The sequence below is a fragment of the Pipistrellus kuhlii genome, unplaced genomic scaffold, assembly GCF_014108245.1.
Source record: "Pipistrellus kuhlii isolate mPipKuh1 unplaced genomic scaffold, mPipKuh1.p scaffold_m20_p_3, whole genome shotgun sequence".
In the NCBI taxonomy this organism is placed as follows: Eukaryota; Metazoa; Chordata; class Mammalia; order Chiroptera; family Vespertilionidae; genus Pipistrellus; species Pipistrellus kuhlii.
Window position 1 is genome coordinate 151,485,057 of NW_023425529.1, and position 7,797 is coordinate 151,492,853.

At 42.2% G+C, this 7,797-nt stretch overlaps 1 pseudogene; it reads left to right on the forward strand.

Moving 5' to 3' along the window:
- Positions 1–3,113: 3,113 nt before the first annotated feature.
- LOC118729691 lies at positions 3,114–7,554 on the forward strand (annotated as a pseudogene).
- The last annotated feature ends 243 nt before the right edge of the window (positions 7,555–7,797 follow it).

A 7,797-nucleotide genomic window follows, 5' to 3' on the forward strand; every position in this document is an offset into this window, starting at 1 on the left:
AAAAGTTTTTATTGATACCTTGCAATCAATGACATTGTTTACATAGGATTCAAGTTTAATTCTCTTCCTAAATATAAGCTAAAGCTTTCTGGTTACCATTATTACCCATGTTTCTCCGAAAATAAGACATCCTCCGAAAATAAGACCTAGCGCATGGAAAGATAAGACATCCCCTGAAAATAAGACCTAGCACAACTTTGGGAGAAAAAATATAAGACACTGTCTTATTTTGGGGGAAACGGTAGAAGAAAAAACAACATAGGTGGGTGGGTCAGAATGAACAAGGCTGTTCTGACTAAAGCCACAGACACATATTGTAGGATGTTGACTGGGACTATCTTGTATACAGCAGTAAACTAGGGTGGTAGGGTTAAAGTTACCTTTTCAAGATATCTTTTCAATGTTTTCTTTATCTTGCAGGTTCCAGAACATGCTATTTTGAGTCTATAAAATTACACATCTTAATGTGCAGCCAGCCACATTGTCTTGTACACTTGTTCTATGTTCACTGACAGTTGTTAAACAAATCTGCACTGGCAGAACTTTGCTAGCGCTTCTCTACACCTAGTTTGAACTGTTACCCGCGGAAGCAGCTCAAACATAAAGCTACAAAGAGGCTAATTGAAATCAGAATGCTGGGTCATTTCTCATTCAAACAAAACAGATGGCCCTCCTCGCCACACTTCTGTCGGACCTGCGGGAAGGGATGATTAAATGCATGTTTAACTCTCACACATGCTTCCTGCTCCTTAAAGGAATGGCACACAGCTATTGAAATGCCCAGTGAAGGAGGTGGGCTTTTTTTAAACATCAGAGCTCGTTTCCCTTTATTGTGAAGGTTTAAGAAAACACTTTATTGGGGATATTCAGTATTTAGAGTTTCAACTTAGATTCGGAATACCTACTTTAATTTTCACTTTAATTCATGTTTTCCTTTGGAATGGGTAATCCATGCACGTGGTAAACAATTCAAAATGTACAAAAGGATATAGAGAAAAGCAAGTCTCCCTCATCCTTTAGTCACTTGAGTTCTCATCCCTACAGACATCACTGTTAATGGTTTCCTGTGAATAGTTCCAGAAATTCCACCTTTATTTTTAACCACTTACTGAAACCTGTGTGTGGATACCTATTTAACTGGCAATGTTAATAGTATTTGGTTTCAAAATGGGCTTGAGGTTTTGTTTTATGAAAGCAACTTTGGAGGTTGTGTTTTTAGTGTACAGCGTGTTCAGCATATTAGCACAAAGCAATACTTAAGTGACACCTCATTGGTATTAACATGTAAAGTGGTATAAGCCATCTCTTGGGACCTGTGTGGGGTAGGAAATTTGAAGAAGAAACTATTGCTCCAAAGCTCAACTACCCGCAGTCAGTACATGATGACAAAAACTCGACCCAAAGCATTGCCAGACCCCAGCTAATGGTGCATCACATGTACAGAAAATGTGGCCCTGATTTCTCATCTTTGAAAAACAACTTGATGCCTGGCAAAACAGGGAGGTTTGCCTCAGGAGCCCAAGATATAGTCTCCCAACTTCCTCTCCATTCACCACCACCACCACCACCCACCTGTCTTATCAAAGTTTATCGTTTATGTCTACCTCGAGTGTTAATTTTGTTTTTTCATCTGCCAGGGTGGTTGCATTTTTTAGTCATATGAATAACCATGGAGTGAACTTTGTATGAGGGGAGAGGGGATTAAAAATGTGTGTTAACAGATTGGGGGAGTACACTTCCTTCTCAGCCCCCTTGACCTTGCTCCACTGAGGTCACTTAACTTCATGAAGTCTCTGGAGCAACCACGGTGCTGGTTTGAAGGGAATGCCCTTTTGTTTTCTCTCACCTGCCCTCAGGGCTGTGGCCAGAAGCCCAGGTACCTCAGAGCACACTCCCAGCTCAGGCTCCAGGTTCTAGCAATTCCCCAAACACATCCTGCCCTGCCCTGGCACCCAGGGTAATCCCAGAAGGCTGAGTTGCTCCCCACCAACTTAATCCTGGGGTGGTACTGGTTAAAGGTTCCCCTGAGGGAAAACAGCAGGCCTCACGCTGCTTACGAGTTGCCCTCAACTATTGGAAGGTGTGGCATATTTTCAAAACAAATAGCTGTAATGTTATCCTTTCTGACTTACATTTACATTCAAATATTTAATCTCTAGGTTGCTATAGTTATATGTGAGTAGATATATGTGAAATTCTTTTAGCATGACAAAAGGCTAAATGGGCATTGGGTAAAGATGTAATTTTATATTAAGTCATTTTATATCAGTTATCTCTGATCCTACCAATGTTCTAGTTGCATAAAAACAGGGTGGGGCAAAAGTAGGTTTACAGTTGTTCGTATGGAAGATAATCTACACTAATACAAGAGAAAGATTGACCATACCTTCATGACACCTACCAGCCAATCATGAATGAGTACACAAATTAGCCCATCAAAGATGGTGGATTAATTTGCATACACAGGCGCTGAGCGGTTGGGGGCAGGACGCTTGCATCATAGCCATGGCAACGGTGCAGGCATTCCACACCGCTCCAGCCTCTGGGCAGCGTGGCAAGGCTGAAAGACGGCTCTAGCAGCCAGGGGAAGGGAGGCTCATTCTTGCACAAATCTTCATGCCTTTAGTACAATAATGATAAAACAAGAATAAAACTGTTTCATGTACTCACAACTGTCAACATACTTTTGCTCCACCCTGTATTATGGTTTGACATTTGCATTATTTACCCTGATTTTACCAGATGTTCTATATATGCATTTTAAAGAGTAATATAGTAGTCTTTATTTTCTTAAAGCCATATTGTGACCACTATGGGATGGAGAGGAGGTGAGCATTGTTAAGAGTGGTTCTTAACAATGCTCACGGGCAATGAGCTGATCTGTGGTTCATTTTGAGGGTTTGAGATGCTGGTTGTGTGGGAGGAGGCAAGCCAAGTCCCTTCCAGTCAACCCAAGGGATGACTGTGGAAATCAATTGGAGGTTGACCAATATTCATTGACTGGGCCCTAATGGTTGAGGAGCCTAGATCTACTGGTTTCCTAATGAACAGAAAATATGAATCAAATATAGGAGAGGATGTGGCAGTTGAATGGCAACTGTCATTGAGACGGAATGTGGAGAGGTAAAGGGAGAACACTGACTTGGTGTGAAGCCTGACTCGTCGCCATTCCACTGTGCTACTTGCTCTGAAAAAGTGAAGTGGCCTCTTGACTGAAGTGATGCTCATAGTGTCGCCCTTGGTTTGTGCCTTTTATTTCTGTGTGTGTACTGAGCAGGGCAGGATGCCAAAGCTGCAGGAGTCTGTGAGCACCCCACAAGCACTGAGAGTGAGAGATCCAAGTGGGTGGGGTGCCCAAGGGTGTGGTAGGAGGGCACTCCCAGCACTCTCAGTCTGTGGGCGCGCAGCAGTCCTGGGGGAAAGGAAGAAGGGATTTTGGGCGTTGGGGAGGGGGTGAGTTTAGATCCTGGTGGGAGCTCTAGAAGAGGAGATGTATAGAGAATAGGAAAGGTCCAATGACAGACTTCACCTCTCCCGAATTTCTTTCCCCAACAGGCTGCTTTCTCATCCTGAGCTGACATTGCTTTTCCCCATAGTTATCTACATCTGTTTAACCTTTGAGACTTCAGGCACCCACAACTCCCTCTTTGCCTGTTAAAGTAGAGTATTCTGAAAGGGTAAATCATATATTTCACAAATATAAAGTGCTTACAGGTGAAAGATTTTATTTAACTCATAAATTAATGGAAGAACCAGTAAGATGTTCAAACCAGGTCAAATGAGATTTAGACTTAGGTTTATATTCTCTACCAGACTAAATTCTTTTGCATTGCTATGAACAGGACTCATTGATGTTGCTAGAGAGAAGAAATGTTTGTATGACTGTCCATTTTCTACAAGTTTACTTCTATCTAAACTAGTTCAATCAAACACAGTCAAAGGTGCACGTCCCCTTACAAGACCCTGTACCCCTAGACATACAACTTTGCGGGCCAGGGATGAATGGGAAGGAACCTGTCACTAATCCATAACTGTACCTGAACTTAGACCCCTGTGGGTCTGGTCCAGTCTGTCTTTCCTGGGCTGAGCTGAAGTCATCTTATTAGCTGGCCTCCTTCCAAGGCCATGTGGGCCCCACTTGATCTGCATCTACATCCCTGGAACCCTTTATTACTTGGTGCCTTAAGGGAGAACAGACCCTTTACCTACAGTCCAGCATTTTGCCACTTTGTCTTATTTAATCTACTGTGGCCAAAACTCTGAACCTAGTCCCAGCTTGCCCCCTTAAAGTCTGCATCCTCTTTCTTTTTTTCTTTTTTTGCTTTATTCAGATTTCCTTTTTTATTTCTGTTCTGTATACCATTAAGGATACAATATTAGCCGAAACCGGTTTGGCTCAGTGGATAGAGCGTCGGCTTGGGGACTGAAGGGTCCCGGGTTCGATTCCGGTCAAGGGCATGTACCTTGGTTGCAGGCACATCCCCAGTAGGGGGTGTGCAAGAGGCAGCTGATCAATGACTCTCTCTCCTCGATGTTTCTAACTTGCTATCTCTCTCCCTTCCTCTCTGTACAAAATCAATAAAATATATTTTTTAAAAAAAAAGGATACAACATTATATTACCTCATAAAACCTCCTTTGGTTTTTCTTTGTTTTGGCAGTTTATCAAAGTTTCCTTGTTTTTTTATTTTTTGACATTTTTTTTTAGCATTTTTTTTTTTTATAGATTATAGTATCACATAATTGTCCTTGCATCTTCTTTCTTGATTCCAAGTTGGGAAGCCAAAAATATTCTCCTTTAGTACAGACCTTCCTCACCCCTCCTTATTTTATGATCATTCTATGGAATAGGCAGCTTACAATTCACATTGAGGCATGAAAAAGGATTTAGCAAAATAAACATTTTTAACAATATTTGAAACATTTATTCAATTTGAGTCCTGATTATATGTTATGCTTTATGGTAAGAGCTAAGATAGATTTTTTTTTTTTTTAAGGCCAGTCTTCACAATCTAATGGGAATAAGAGCCAGGAATGATCTGAGGAGTGTCATTACTATACATGGCCTTCTGATGTCCCCACCTTTTTATTTTTTAATCCAATGATATGTTTTGCTATTGATTTCTGAGAGAGAGAGAGAGAAACATCAATCAGTTGTCTCCCTTACGTATCCCAACTAGGGATTGAACCCACAACTTAGGTATGTGTCCTGACCAAGAATTGAATCCACAGCCTTTTGGTGTATCGGATGACACTCCAGTCAACCCTGCCAGGGTTGATGTCCCCATCTGTTAAAGGCTTCATGCTTTGCCTGGATTCCCCATAGCTCTTGAAGAGCATATTCTTTAAGTTACCCCAAGCACCTCTCGTTGACTTATTGGGACAAGCCATTGCCACATAGGCAGGGTTTTCCAAATCTCAGCTTGGATATTTTCCCCATAGATGTATTAATTAATATGCTTTTGGCTCTTCCCTTTTTCGGCCAGTGTAGAAGTACCACTGGTTTAAGTGAAGTTCAATCCCTTTGTGACTTCTGACCAGAGCAAGAACCATAAAAAGCATTTCAATGCACCTTCCCATATTCGCAGGAAGAATATGTCTTCTCCTTTTTCCAAAGAGCTGAGACAGAAGTACAGTGTTCAACCCATGCCCATTTGAAAGGATGATGAAGTTCAGGATGTGTAAGGACATTACAAAGGGCATCAAACTGGCAATGTAATCCAGATCTACAGGAAGAAATAGGTCATGTCCATTAACAAGTACAACAGGAGAAAGCTAATGGTGCAGCTGTTTATGTGGGCATTCACCCCAGCAAGATGGTTATCACTAGACTAGAGAGGGACAAAGACCGCAAAAAGTTCTTGAATATAAAGCCAAATCTCACCAAGTAGAAAAAAAAAGGGGGGGGGCGGTAAATACAAGGAAGTAACAATTGAGAAGAATCAGGAATAAAGTAATCTTATAAACTTTTATTAAAAACCTTGAAAAAAATAAATGTGCTTTTGGAAAAATCTGGGTTTCATTAGGAAAGAGAAAGGGATAAAGGGTTCTGAGTAGGTAGTATGGGTTAATTGTGTGCTCCCCACAAAAGGTACATGGAAGTTCTAACTTCTAGCACCTCTAGAATGTGACCTTATTTGAAAATAGGAGGGTCGCAGATGTAATGAGTTAAGATGAGTGTAGAGTGGCCCCTAATTCAATGGCCGGTGTCTTATAAGAAGAGGTGAACAGCATATGAAGATGGAGAGAGGCATGTGATGACTAAAGCAGAGATTGGAGTGGTGCAGCTGTAAGCCAAGAATGTCAAGGATGGGCAGAGGCAAGGAAGGACCTCCCCTACAGGTTTCAGAGGGAGCAGGGCCTGTGGATCCTTGCTTTTAGACATCTAGCCTCCAAAACTCTGAGAAAACAAATTTCTATTTTTTAAGGTGCCTCACTTGTGGTAATTTGTTAAGGTAGCCCTAGGAAACACACAGCAGGCAACCAGTAATGGCCCATCGTCAGTAAATGATGGGTACAAGAATTGAAATAAAAATATCCACTGGAGGGAGCTCTGGAGCCTTCACTTCCTCAGCTCTGGGAGCCTCTAAACTAGGTGATGAACAAATAAATAATAGCTCTTGTAACCACCTTTCAGTGACTTTGATTATGTTTAGTTTCCGTTTTACTGAAATGTGGATTCAGGCCACAAATGCCCTTATTGTACTGAATGCCTTTAACCTGAGGTGGGTTTTGGGTGAAAGTGCAGGATTCTGAAGGTGACAATGGGGTATTCCCAGGGGACAGAAATAACTTTTTTTTTTTTTTTTTTTTTTTTTTTGTAATTTTTCAAGGCATAGGAAGCAGCAAAATCTGCTATTCTCTGGAAATTGCTCTCTGGGTTGACAACATAGACAATTTCTCAATCTGTTCACTACTTTGTGCCAAGCCTCTGAGGTATCTGATTTTCTTAGCCACTCGCTCCTTTTTAAAAATCTGATGGCGCTCGGTGTGGTTCCCAAACCAGCAGTGCCATCATCGCCTGAGAACGTATTTAAAATGCAGATCCTTAGGTTCCTCCCCTCCCCTGCCCCAGACCTACTGGGTCAGAAACTCCTCGGTGGGCCCAGCTCTCTGAGTTCTAACAAACCACCGGAGGTGATTCTGATGCCCACTGATGTTTGAGAAGAAAATTTGAATGTATTGCCATTTGTGGCCATGCACTGTCTTACAGCACCTATCTGCCTTTCCAGCTGCTGCTTCTGTGTGTCCCATCCTGGCTCATCCTCATTTCCCTGCTCTATGGGTGTGTGTGTGTGTGTGTGTGTGTGTGTGTGTGTGTGTGTGTGTGTTTTCAGCAGACACCCAGGAAAAGGTAGCCTATAGTCAGTTTGGTAGATGGATCTAGATGGTGTGCAGCTCTGATGAGAGATTGGTTACAATCCTTCAGTTGTAGGAGTCAAGGCCCTTTCAGGTTTCTTCAGGTGACAGCAGTTATTGTAAAGAAACAATGAGGACAAGCATCTCTTACTGCAATCGGGAAGAGACAGTATAAAGGAGTATGTGGCAGAGAAGGTGGTCTGTGTGTGTATGTGAGAGAGAGGAGGGAGTGGGGAAGGAAGGGGAGGGGGGAGGAAAGGAGAGGAGAGGAGCAAAAAGGAGGAGGAGAGAAGAGAAGAGAAGAGAAGAGAAGAGAAGAGAAGAGAAGAGAAGAGAAGAGAAGAGAAGAGAAGAGAGGAGAAGAGAGGAGAGGAGAGGAGAGGAGAGAAGAGAAGAGGAAGAGAAGAGAAGAGAAGAGAAGAGGAGAGGAGAGGAGAGG